Source organism: Perca flavescens, chromosome 16 (assembly GCF_004354835.1).
Source record: "Perca flavescens isolate YP-PL-M2 chromosome 16, PFLA_1.0, whole genome shotgun sequence".
Classification (NCBI taxonomy): Eukaryota; Metazoa; Chordata; class Actinopteri; order Perciformes; family Percidae; genus Perca; species Perca flavescens.
The window spans coordinates 15,631,658-15,645,520 of NC_041346.1; the positions used below are offsets into that span (position 1 = coordinate 15,631,658).

At 40.2% G+C, this 13,863-nt stretch overlaps 1 pseudogene; it reads left to right on the forward strand.

Annotated features, from left to right (window-relative positions):
- Positions 1 to 13,550, forward strand: part of LOC114571329 (dopamine beta-hydroxylase-like) — a 36,573-nt pseudogene extending 23,023 nt beyond the window's left edge.
- Positions 13,551 to 13,863: the final 313 nt, after the last annotated feature.

Here is a 13,863-nt window from a genome sequence, read left to right on the forward strand (position 1 = left end):
GTCATTGTAGGAAAATTGTAGTTGTTATTATTTACAATAAAAATGTCTCAGTTCTACTCAAGTTTGGTCATGAGAGTGTGACAGTGAGGCAGCATGCAATACCAGGACCCTAACCTGAAGCAGCTTCATGGAATTCAGCCATCACTGATTTTTGTTCACCTGTGGTTTATCCTACTGTGACATATCAAAATATCCTCTGTGAAACAGGGCTGTTAAAACCTGAGTGTTGGATCTCCATAGCACATTGTTGGCCACCCCTGCCTCATGCATTATACAAATAGATTTTGTTCATATATTTTATTCCGCTTCGTGGATTGCATTCCTGTATTTTGTTTATGTCTGCTTTATGTAAAGCACTCTGTGATATTAGTTTTGAGTTAGGTGCCACAGTGTACAGCTGCATGATTATCAGATACAAGGTATATGGAGAATTCTATCAATATACCCTATCATACCCCTTAATATTATGTGTTTTTGTATTACTTTTCATTTTTATGACCATATAAAAAACAGTTCTTTCTTCAACTGTGGTGTTTTTCTGTACAGTAATTCCTGATTGTGTGTTCAAGCTCGCTGTTTATATATTTTTTAAATGTTGTATAGATTCTCAAATGTGTGTAGAAGATGGGGACAGGCCAATGAGCAGTGTTTGATTATTCTTTAAATCAATTAAACTGTAACTCACAAGCACACATACTTTTGCCATGGGCTTTACTAACCTAAAAACCAACCTGAATGTGTCCACCTTGTGTTTGAAACCCATAATTGACAGTTTGATTAGGTCTTCTGTAGCCTGAGGCAGGGGCTTAAGAAAACGGCCTAATACATTAATGCCTTGTTTACACCTCCACAAGTGCTAGCTGCCCCCTAAATCCACTTTGAATCAAATACCCAACAAGGGAGGTGAAAGCCCTTGGACCAATTCTATTCACCTTATATATGCTTCCTCTAGGCAATATTATTAGGAAACACTCCATTAACTTTCACTGTTATGTGGATGATACTCAATTATACCTACCAATCAAGCCAGACGAAACCAGTCATTAATTAAACTTCAAGCATGCATAAAATCCTGGATGACCTACAATTTCCTGATGTTAAACTCAGACAAAACCGAGGTTATTGTGCTGGGCCCTAAACACCTCTGAAACTCATTATCCAAAGATATATCTACTCTGTATTGCATTGCCGTGGCCTCCAGCACTACTGTCAGAAATCTTGGAGTTATTTTTAATCAAGATATATCCTTTAGAGCGCACTCAAAAAAAATCTCAAAAACAGCATTTTTTTACCTGCGTAACATTGCCATAATTAGGCACATCCTGTCTCAAAACAATGCTGAAAAACTAGTCCATGCATTTTTTTACTTCAAGTCTGGACTATTGTAATTCCTTACTATCAGGTTGCTCAAATAAGTCCATTAAGACTCGCCAGCTGATCCAGAATGCTGCAGCGCATGTGTTCTGACAAAAACTAAGAAAAGAGATCATATTTCTTCTGTATTAGCTTCTCTGCTATGGCTTCCTGTAAAATCTAGGATTGAATTTAAAATCCTTCTCCTGACCTACAAAGCTCTTAATGTTCAGGCACCATCATATCTTAAAGAGCTCATAGTACCTTATTGTCCCACTAGAGCACTGCGCTCCCAGAGTTACCTGTGGTTCCTAGAGTCTCTAAAATTAGAATTAGAGCAAGAGCCTTTAGCTATCAGGCTCCTCTCCTGTGGAACCAGCTCCCAGTCTGGGTTCGGGAGGCAGACACTTTCACCACATTTAAGAGTAAACTTAAAACTCTCTTCTTTGATAAAGCTTATAGTTAGGGAGTGAGGAGTGGCAGTGATCGCCTAGACCAGAGGGGGAGGGTGTATATCTTAAGACACAACACCCCTTCTCTTCTCTTCTTCTCTTCATAGTCGTCAGATTCATCTACCAACCCTTATAGAGCTGGCACAGGTTTGCCTTGGACCAGCTCGTAGTTATGCTGTTATAGTTTTAGACTGAGAGAATTTGCCAGTACACTGATGCTGATTGAGACCCATCATTTAGGCTACGAGGATCTGCAATAAGAACCTTCGCCTAGGACGTCACCAACGCTGACCTGGTGGTGTTGTGGGACTCTGGAGCTAATAGCTACTTTGGGTTGAACAGGAATGTGTGTATTATTTGTCTTTCAAATGATTGAATTTAAAAGGATTTGGGAGTTAAATCTATAAAAATTCAGAATGACCCAAAGTTAGCCTCTAAAAAAAAGGGGCAGCTATCAAGCAGGTTTCTGCACAAAGTGTAAAATCAAATAATTTTACTCTCTTTTTCAAATTTTCTCTCTATGTTCACTTGTCAGATTCATAAATGCACAGGGATTACATGAAAGTCCTTAAGGCACGGAGGTTTTCCTCATCCGTCTGTGGTCCCCGGGGCGTGAGATTGGTGTTTTTGCACGAGGAGCCGGCGGACGGCTTGCTCATGATCACATAGTCAAAAAGGATGTTATCCTCTCTTGCTAATTGGAAATCACTCAAACTGCACTAATAGCTGAAGTTCATTTGGAAACCATAACAAGATATTAGCATATCAAAATTGAATCATGTGCTGATTAAGATGTGTAAAAATGCCTCATTTTGCCACACACAAGCCTCTTTAACAAATCCAATATTTTTCATCCTGAAATATCCTGATAAATGTTTGTGATAAAAAAACTTATTTTCATTTGCATTTTGTGTTCAGCAAATAAGGTATTAACCTGTTTGCTGGGTTTGTGGTTGCAACACAATGACCTAAATGCATAATGAAAGGCAGGGCTAATTTCAGGTCAAAGATTAAGTAAAGTGCAGGGACAGCTACTGAAGTCCAACTTGATCTTCTGTAATGACTGTTAAATATGATATACTACTTACTTATCACTCTTTTTTTCCTGAAGGCCTATCACTCTGCCATGCAGAACAATCACTCACAGCTACAGGCATTGTGCACAGTGTTTAAATAGCTCTTCTCATCAATGTCTAGAAATAAAGATATTTTTTCAATTACTTAATATATGAAATTCAAATTCTTTCAATTATTTTCTTGATCACAATAGACATCAGTAAAGGATTTTAATCTGTTTAGGTAAAGGTAATTGATTTATTTTCTAAATTGTTGGCTTCAGAATCTTTTGCTGTTTGTGTGGAACGGTTATATAAGAGGGACAGAGAGGGAGATAGAAATACAGAGATCTTAGGTGCTATTCTGGACAGATATGAATGTGAGAAACATAACAGAAGCAGATAAACTGAGCTGTTGCAAAACTTCCTGGCATTGAAGTGGAATCTTTTACACCGGGGTAGGAAGATTTCACTGTAGGTATGTGTTAATCTTAAAAATAACAAACAATAGCAACATTATTTTCCTCTAGTTGATGATTTAGAATTTTTTTTTATTTGGCCTTTATATTTAGTATACTCTTCACCTGTTTGCATGAACACAGCTCCCCTGAAATTTCTTCAGTAATGGGTGAATGAGTTTCACATTGCGAAACTATCTCTGCTACAACCCAACTACACCCTCCGTTCCTCTATTTAAATAGAAAAGAGCTGTTTCTCTTAGTTGTTACTGAAAACCTCATTTAAGAAAATGTCCATATCTACTTGAAATCATGACTATATGTGATTTGCTAATATCAATGTGCTCTTAAATATTTAGTGTCTCTTTGGTGTTTATTGGATTTGTTTGTGTTTTGTTCTTCGGGATGCGTGGAGTGATAGCCAACAAGACTACGAGTTGATGGAAGCCAAACACATACCTGATGGATTCTACCTACTCTTCAAGAGACCGTTCAGTACCTGTGATCCCAGAGACTACCTCATAGAGGTGTGTGTAACTTCATTTCAACAGTCAGTGTCTGTGTACATGTCAAGGAAACTGTGGGTCTAGTGTGCACGTATTAGAGAAATTAAGTTTGGCCACTGTTTCTCCTTTATATCCATCATCTTGAGTTTGCATAATTCTTTCAAATGTCCCCCACGAATCTTCTAAAGGAGGGTTGACACCATGGGTATAGCTGTGACTTACTCTGCTCTCCTTTGTGTCACATTCTTTATGAGATGTGTAAACTGCCAGAGCAAACATATAATTGTATCTGTTGATCACTCAATGAAGAATCCTGTATATTAAGGATGGTGTATTATAACATCCTAATGAAAGGAATTATTATTTTAACTTCACTGGCTTCCTTATAAAACTACTCCAGTGTTCTGCTGTCAGGAGTCTCCTATTGTTCTACTGTAGAAGTACTGTTCTAGTATCTTTCTGCTGTCTTATTTATGTGTCCACTGTTAAGCACTCTGAACTGCACTATATGAAACCTGTATAACCTGTATGAAAAGTACCATACAAATGTTTGACTAATGCAGGATCGTCTCCTGTACATTTATGTCACCATTCCATTCTACCTGAAGGCATGTTAAGGGCGAGCGCACTTGTTGCTTTATATTTTGCACATGGCTTGAAGCCAAAATAATGTCTGTCAATCCTGATCTGACTGAACTTGACAGTTAACAGGTGGTGAGAGGATAACATGTCAGGAAGGCGGTTAAGATGGCGTTTGAGTGCACACGTGTGTAACCTGACACAGTGTATTTGCACTGTATGTGTTAGTTATGCATGTGTGTGTGGGAGGGTGTGTGTGTCTGCAGTTTGTGAGATTTTCAATACTGTCTTAAGTGCATTATAAAAAAGCAATGAGACTGATTATCATGGAGAGCTCATGGTTTTAAGTGTGGACATAAAATCCTCAGACAGTTGGACTGATCAGCACAATTTCCACTGTAACATTCATTATAATGAATATGGTTTCCATGGTGCCGCATCAGACCTCTAAGTTGCAGACACAAAACCAAATGTCATCACCATGACAACATAATGAAAAGTTGCCTTCATAGGGCATTTCAGCAAAATAATAATCCCAAGGGACTGTTAATTTGAAAAACACATCCCTGCTGTGGGTGTTCTGATTTGTAACCATCAAACATTTTTTCTGATTTATTTTGTGATTGATAAGGAGGGAACTGGGCACATCATCTATGGATTTTTGGATAAACCACTTGCCTCGCTGGAGCAGCTGAACCTGTCCCGGATCCACACAGAAGTACAGAGAGTGCTGATGCTGCGCCCTGACATACCGTCACCCACACTGCCTCCAGATGTGCAGACGCTGGATGTCGTGGTTCCAAATGTCGTCATCCCAAATCAAGAGATCACCTACTGGTGCTTCATACAGAAGCTGCCTGAAAACATGCCCAAGAACCACATTGTTATCGTAAAAATGCCTCTGAAAATAGAAACACTTAACATAGAACAAACACATCACCTCACATTCTTATTCCTTTCTCACAGAAATATGAACAGGTTGAGTACAAAAACAGAGTATTATATATGACAATGGAAGCTATTGTTGCATAGAATTAAGTTCAGATGTGTTTTTCTGACACCTTTTCTAAGGTAAAGGTGTTGCCAAACCTTTTAGCAGTAAAAACACATAAAACAATATGACTCTCACTTTTCAGTTGTTTCTGTTTTCCAACTCCCTCTTTGTTCCTGTCAGTATGAGTCAGTGGTAACTCTAGGTAATGAGGTCAATGTGCATCACATAGACATGTACAAATGTTCTCCGGATGTCCGCGGCATTCCAGAGTATAGCGGCTCCTGTGATGACAAGAGGAAGCCAGGCAAGCTCAACTTCTGCTGTCATCTGCTTGCTGCATGGGCTATGGGTGCTGAGGTATGATGGGAATCAGACACCTACACACATCCCCTTGCTTCTGTCCTTTTTATATATATATATATATATATATATATATATATATATACTATATTCACCTCCTGTTCCCAAAACTAAAAGAAAACAGTGCTACAATACTATCCTCACCGCTTACCTGAATATAACTTTTACGATTAAGTCAAGTTAAGTCATAACCCTCAAGCTCTCCCTTTAAGATGAAACAATCATACCACACAAACACCACCATGTGAGTGGAAAACCTTGTAAAGATGATCCTACACGATCACAAGCACAAGTATATTAAGAGCTCGGAGACACACGGAAGGACACTCACATGCAAATATTCACACACTAATTTACATGGACTCTCAATACAAAGACGCATCAAAACTATATATTGGACGAGCCCCCAAATATGTTACATCCTGAAAGGAATCAGGTGGTAACCGTTGCTGTTAACTGAGTTGAAGGAAGAATGGGAGGCTCTTGTAGCAAAATTATCTCTACAGTTTATTAATAACAACAAAAGAAAATGGTTTTACAAAAAAAAGCGAGCTTGCCTTGGTCAGGCAGAGGCCGATCTATAAGGAGACAGAAAAATAGCGTTAGTAAATGACAAAACAAAGACACTAATAAAACCAAAGCACAAAATCAACACCCTCAGGAAAAAAGAAGAAAAAACCTACCAACTACACATGCTTGGCTCAGCACAGTCTGCTGGTGGCCAGCACAATAAAGGACAAGGGAAGAATTAGTAAGAATTATCATCTAACTCGGAAGTTCCCCTCAGCTGAAAGTGTTTTCGCCTCTTATAGCTTGTTTTAGTATTAGTTTGCTGCCCACAAACTCACTCTTATTGGTGTCGTTTCTAGCTATAGCAGCCAAAAACACTAACTGATTAACCCACAGTACAATTCCTGCAGCACCAAACAGAAGAATGACAAGGTCAGCGACTAGCTTGGTCGTGATCACTGCGGAGCATTTAGCAGTCATAAGTTGGCCAGAAACACAACTGCAAATGAATGCTAATGTTAGCCTGTCTGGCTGTAGGCAACTGCTTGCTAACATTGTTATAAGGTGATATGTCAATGTTGACTAGCAGCTTGTTTTGCTGCCCCCAAATAGTCAAAACAACGAGTATTTCTAACATCCTGGCTGCAGGCCCTGACAGGCATCTAGCCAACTACTCAGCCAGCTAAAAGACGGCAAAAAGAAGAAGAAAAAATGCCTGAATGTTCAGTCCATTAGTTTAAATCTATTTTCAACTAATGGAAACCATTAGGAATAAACACAGTGCAGTGCTTTTTGGAGGCAGAGCTCCAACTGAAATAGTCAGTACAGGAAAAATGCACCTTTTTCTTCAGCCAGCTAGTCAGTCAGTCAATCCGCCCACTTACGTACCACGGCTACCAACCAGCCGGTTGACCAAGCAAGCAAGCAGTCTGTTGGTCACATAAAGCAAAGAGGACAGGGAACAGTGAGCTAGTCACCATATTCCTCTGCTCCGCTCCCCACTGTCAGCCAGCCTGGCCTCTGTCTGATTGGATTATCTGCCAGTCAAACAAAAACAAGCAGGATGCTTTCTGTGAGCTGTGAAGACAAGATTAGGTGGGAAATATTCAGGCCTCTTTCATCACCTCCTAATAGTGTTGTTTCATTCTTCCTGGCACCGCATCAGAAGGGAAACGTGGCCTTGCAAAAACACAAAACAAGAGAGAAAGAGAAAAACAGAGTGAGAGAAGCTTGAAAAAGGAGAGAAACAATAATGTATGACACTGTCAGAATGCGAAGAGAGGAGTTAGCACCAGAGAAAAAGAGATGCGTGTGTAAGGATGTTACAAGATTAAATCAAACAGTTCTCTCTTCCATTACAAACTGTGTGTATCAGCAGAAGTGGCTTAAGGTGGTCTGAAATAGGTGAAGACACAGGATAAATTAAGATTAAATTAAGTTTCCTTGATAAAAGCATGGAGGTTTGATGAGTTTGCAGTAAAATAAATGTTTGGCACAATAAGCAGAACAGTTCTGAATCCAAGGAGTGAAAAAGGAAGAAAAAGAAAATATATCTTCCAAGTTCAACCAGCCTCTCAGAGGGTGCATCCAAATGAGAATACAACCTTTCTCTGTGTAGAAATAATCAATAAACATTGTTTCAGCCAGCTCATAGATCCCCAAAAGACCTTAGACATTTGAAGGTTCTCAACAAAGGAACATACTTGATGCAAAGGCTAAACTGGTTTAAATCTATGAGGTTATGGTCCGTTATCTGCATCATAAATCAGTTTATAATATTTTTTTTCTGTCTTTCTGTTACAATTTTAGACTCTGTGAGTGGTTGGGAGTTTGTGAGTAGGCCTGCCTTTAATTGTAGAGGCCACCATCAAGCATTGTTTAGAGAACCGCACTAGTAGAGCCAGAAAGGCAGTCTACTATCTCTGCAGTGTGGACAAGAAGATGAATATGACTGATATAATTGTGATTCCTTATATATGTACCACGTTGAGGGGAGCACATTTTAAAGAGGAATGATTTGAGGTGGATTGGGGAAACCTGTTATTGAATTTTACAGACATCCTACGGTGGCTGATATGTAACGTTCTCACCTAGAAGTTTGAGAAACACCTGTCAAGACTCATGAGAGGCCAGTGTGTTTTAACACTTAATTGGCACATGTTTGCACAGGAATCTGGGTGACTTTTTTGTCATCCTCTTATAATGTCTGTCTTGATATGTCTGTTTTTCCATTGGGGACTTAAGCACATTAAAGTCCCAGCATGTGATAATAGTTTGGTTCCTTTTGGTCCGCATCCAATCCTCTCTCATACAATGCCTATAGAATATAAAAACAATCCACAAGTTATTGTGAAGATGTAACATTTTCAGTAATGAAATACAGGAATAAAAAACTTTTGCACATAAGGAACAAAAATCTTTTTACTCAACAGATCTAAATCTGGACTCTGCGTAGAAGAGTCTTTGCTATGACTTAAAGGAAGCACTGCATAAATGAGAGGAATTATGAATCGTCTTTGTGTGTGTGTGTGTACTATCCTCCTGAGGCAGGGCTGCCTATCGGTGGACCCAACCAGGTTCCTTCGTCTGGAGGTCCATTACCACAACCCTCTCCTTATTTCTGGTACATACAGTCCCTGCGCATAAGCTGTAACACATGCACTCTGTCCTTTTCTTTCTCTTTTACACACACACACACATGAACACACACGTATGCACACACGCACGCATGCACGCACACACAGAGGAGCAGGATTCAGCAGGATTCTCTATATCTGGTACATACAGTCCCTGCGCATAAGCTATAACACATGCACTCTGTCTTTTTCTTTCTCTTTTACACACACACACACACACACACACACACACACACACACACACACACACACACACACACACACACACACACACACACACACACACACACACACACACACACACACACACACACACACAAGCAGGATTCTCTGTATCGCTCCAATGAGTGCTGGACTTATCTTCAACAGAGCGATTCATTTAACATTTTCCAGATATACCTTTTGATCTCGCCTGTACAAGTCGCCACAGACTTTACTTTGCCTATCCTGATCTGACCTTACAATTCGCAAATATCCTACAAAACTATCTTCTAATTCTCTACACTTCTTTCTTGTTTTAAAGTTGTTTTCTTTTACAATTGCGCGCTTGATCTTATCTCTTTCTTCAAACATTTCCTGCAGTTCAACAGAGATAGAGTCAAGGCTTTGCATCAACTTGACAGCAATAATCAAGCCAGAATAAAAGAAACACTGGTGTGATCTTGTGCTGAATTCTTTGCAATGTATGCCTTAGTTAGAGGGCTGACAGTGCAAAATAATTCTAGTTGGTATTTTAATATGATCTACTAGTAAACTGACTACATGTTACATATTGTAATATTCCATGATATTCTTTATGCAGGGATCATGGAGCTGGGCCTCGTTTACACTCCTATCATGGCTATCCTTAAAAAGTTTTTTTCTCTGTCTGTCTGTTTGTCTATCTAGGCTCTTCCCCAGGAGGAATCTGTATATTTGCGTCCCAGCAGTTTTGGAGCTGGAGGTGGTACAGGAAGACCAGCACTTCAGTTCAAACTACCAGGTGAACAACAGAAAGTCTCTTCTTACCAGAAGAAAACAACAGGGCACTGTAGGTTTTAGCGCAGGAAATAGTGTATTTGTTGGGAATCTTTTATTTTAGATTATTTTTTGGCCATTTTGGACCTTTATTTGATAGGATAGCTTGAGACTTCAAAGGGGAGAGTGAGGGGGAATGACACACAGCAAAGGGCTGCAGGTAGGAATTGAACACACGGATGTTGCAGTAAGGACTGAGCCTATGTACCACTATGTAACATCCATGTTTATTGTAATGAAGGAACACATCAGCCAGTACAACAGTGTGGCCCCATTATGTGTTTTTGTAATAGTTTATAATAGAGCTTTTATCTGAACTCTTGGAATTTGCTATGATCTATGATATACAGTCACAGATCAGTCATGAAATAAATGTAGGCATCATAAGGTATAGCACAGTATGGTCTCTATCCACAAGAAAGCTGGAAATAAAGAAATTCCTGACCATCAACTCCACATCAAAACTGACAAGCAGACGATATCTGTCCGACAATATCCCGGAGCAGGTAGAGAGAGAGAGAGAGAGACAAAGAGAGAGAGAGAGAGAGAGAGAGAGAGAGAGAGAGAGAGAGAGAGAAAACAAGAGCAGGACATCTGCTAGACTGCCTGATAAAATCTCCAGCTGCTGTTGATGTCAAACTAATCTGAGTGTACCTGTGTGGCGGTTGTTTCAAACCCTGCAGCCTAATTATAGCCATGATGAGTTTATCAAACCAGAGCCCATCTACGGAGAGCCTGTTCACTTCCTATTAAGCCCCATTGTACCGAATTTGGTTGCAGTTCCACCAGAGTTCCACCGATCACAGGCAAGTGCAAAACGAATGGGACTCTATGGAGCTAGACGGCTAAATGTGTCTCTTTCGCCTGATTGTCGTTGAGAAATCTCAGATTTGATTGTAGTTTTTGCAAGTTCAACACGGATTATAGGTCGAAAGTTGAATGAACGAGTACTTATGTCCTTTGGATTTCTTACAGGTTGAGTCGTTGTTGCCTATAATATGCTAGCATTCTGCTAATGAATGCTGATTGGTCAGTGAAGGTCTGATTACGACCAGAGATCCCGCTTCATGGCATCTGAAGTGGAACCAAGATGTCAGAGCCCGTCTACGTCCATCTGTGAATATTTCGGCGTGTCATTAAAACATTAGCAAACCAAAACTCTTTCTGGCACGTGTATTGGCAGGGAGAGCCTAACCTGTCATCTGTGTTGTCAATGCCCCGAGAGAAAAAAGGAATTGACTCAGAGCTTGCCGTAAAGCAGTATCTCTGGCCGTATCATTCTAATCTGATCTAATAAATTTGATCTCTACGCCTGCATTTGACAAAGGCAGTGACTATTATACGTTTTAGTTTTCCAAATGGGGAGATTTAACAATCAGACAAGAATGGGAATTTTTCTATTCTGCAAATTCTGCCAAATTCTACTAAATGGTATTTTCCCAGTTGCATTTCTGTAGTAAATTAGAATAGCTCGCTGCTGCATAAGGTGCTGCTTAAATGGGCTGGAAATAGGGACAGGCTGTACAATTGGTGCTGTAATAAAAAGTTCTCAGGAGACAGACAAGACAAAACCTGAGCTTCACAAAGCAAAAAAACTGCCCACTGGCTCTCTTAAATAACTCATGTTCTGTCAGTAACCTTAAATAATCTTCAGTGCTCTTTGTTGAACATAAAACATGGTGAACTGCTGGTGTGTTTGTGCTTGATCCTGCAGGGTGACGTCCTCATAACAAAGTGTACTTATAACACAGGAGACAGCCTGCAGTGGTGAGCAGCACACTATTTTTATATTGCTAAAGTTCACCTTGAGCACTGTTAACAGCAACAGCATAAATATCTTGAGTAATGCCTGCTCTAATCTCTCTCCTCCATCCATCTTCCTCCTTCATATTCCCTTCATTCTCATAATCCTTCTGTCTCTCCCCCTCTAATACCTACATCTGTTCTTTGTACTATATATCTACACCTTCCTCTATCTCCATCCAAATCTCTCTCTGTCCTCAGGGAGGTTTTGGCATCATGGAAGAAATGTGTGTTAACTACATTCACTACTACCCTCGAACTAAGCTGGAGCTCTGCAAGAGCCACGTTGACCCAGGATACCTGCAGAAATACTTTAACTTCATTAACAGGTAGCACACGCACAAACCGTCTCCCTCTCCCTCAAATCATTTGCTTGTTCCCTTTTTCCTTTATTCTTTCTTTTTCATTTTTCATTTTCCTCTCCATCTTCCTGGTGTGACTAAGCAATTTTTGCTTTCAGCATTCACCACTTCCCCCCTTTGTCCTTCACTCCCGGGATCTAGTTTTTTTTATACTTCTTTTAATCTCAAAGACCAGATGCTTTGTCCTTTAAAGTGAAACTGTGTTCTCCCAACGCCAATTCTGACTGCTTTTTTTTTTTCAATCTCTCCCTCCTTTCTCAATCTCATTCTGCCTTGCTTTTATCGACTTTCCTTCAACCTCTCTCTCTCCGTCCCTCCATCCTGCCCTCCTTTCAAGTTCCACGGAAATGACCAGTGTGTGTGTGGTGAGGTGGGTGTGACGGAGCAGTATTCTCAACTACAGTGGGACGCATTCACCACAGAAGTGCTGGACTCCCTTTATAATACAGCCCCCATCTCCATGCACTGCAACCAGTCAACTGCACGCCTCTTTCCTGTAAGCTCTCTCTCTCTCTCTCTCTCTCTCTCTCTCTCTCTCTCTCTCTCTCACCCACACACACACACACACACACACACACACACACACACACACACACACACACACACACACACACACACACACACACACACACACACACACACACACACACACACACACACACACACACACACACACACACTTCAATAATGTGTAGAGGCCTTTTTTTATCAGAAAAAAACATCCTCCTTGATGGGTAACATCAGTTGTGCAAGTGTAACCAGGAAACAAATTCCAGTAGTGTTTGGGTAAAAACATCAAAAGCACATCTTAGCACATCAGGATCATGAGGGAAACATACTGCTAGATCTCTCCATACACAGATGCTGTCAACCAAATTAATTTTCATTCATTTATTTCATTAACTTCAACTACAAAACTGGCATACTTAATACTGCCTTCCATGCTACCACTGGAAGGCAGTTGAAAGACTTTGGCTACAACTACAACAAAGACAACTGAAAGCCACACTCTCCTGATGCAGACAATTGACTTGCAGTACTGCAAGTGGCAAAATACTGATGAGAAATTAATGATTTCACACAAAAACACTGCTCATGTTGGGGAACTGGACCTTGTGAAAAGATTGGGAAGCAGCCTTTTCACAGCCTTAAAGCTATGTGCCATAAACAATACACTCAAGACCATAAAGAGACAGTCTTGAGTGTATTTTTTGCTGACAGGTTGGATATATTGTACAGTAACAATTGTGCAGTTACCTTATAAAACCTGCAGTCTAAATATCAAGGATACTACAAGTTTCTTTGCCAAACAACTCATCTTGTTACTAACATAATAAATCTGTTTCTACAGGGAGAGTGGGACAAACAGCCTGTACCGGTGGTTACTTCCATCCTTGAAAAACCTTGTTACCCCTGTGAGGGAGGATCACTTCCCACCATCTGCTCCCTTACACCCCCGATCTGAGCCAGGGGGCACCACGGCATGCTTCAGCCCGACGAGAGGGAAAGTTAAAGAAGCTCCTGTTACTTTGCAGAATTTACCCTGGTTTCATCTGTTTGGGAATAGATGATATCCTCTGGGTTTCCTGAGCCCCAGTGAAATGATATGCCTACAGTATATTCAGTTTCTGTGTTATTATCGTTACATACAAATTAATGATAATCCTATTCATATTTATGGTTTTAAAGCACTGGACATTAAGAGTGGGATTGAAATCTAACAAAAAAAGTGTGACAAACTAATTGGTGCTGGGGACATGTTGGGATGGGATGTTAAC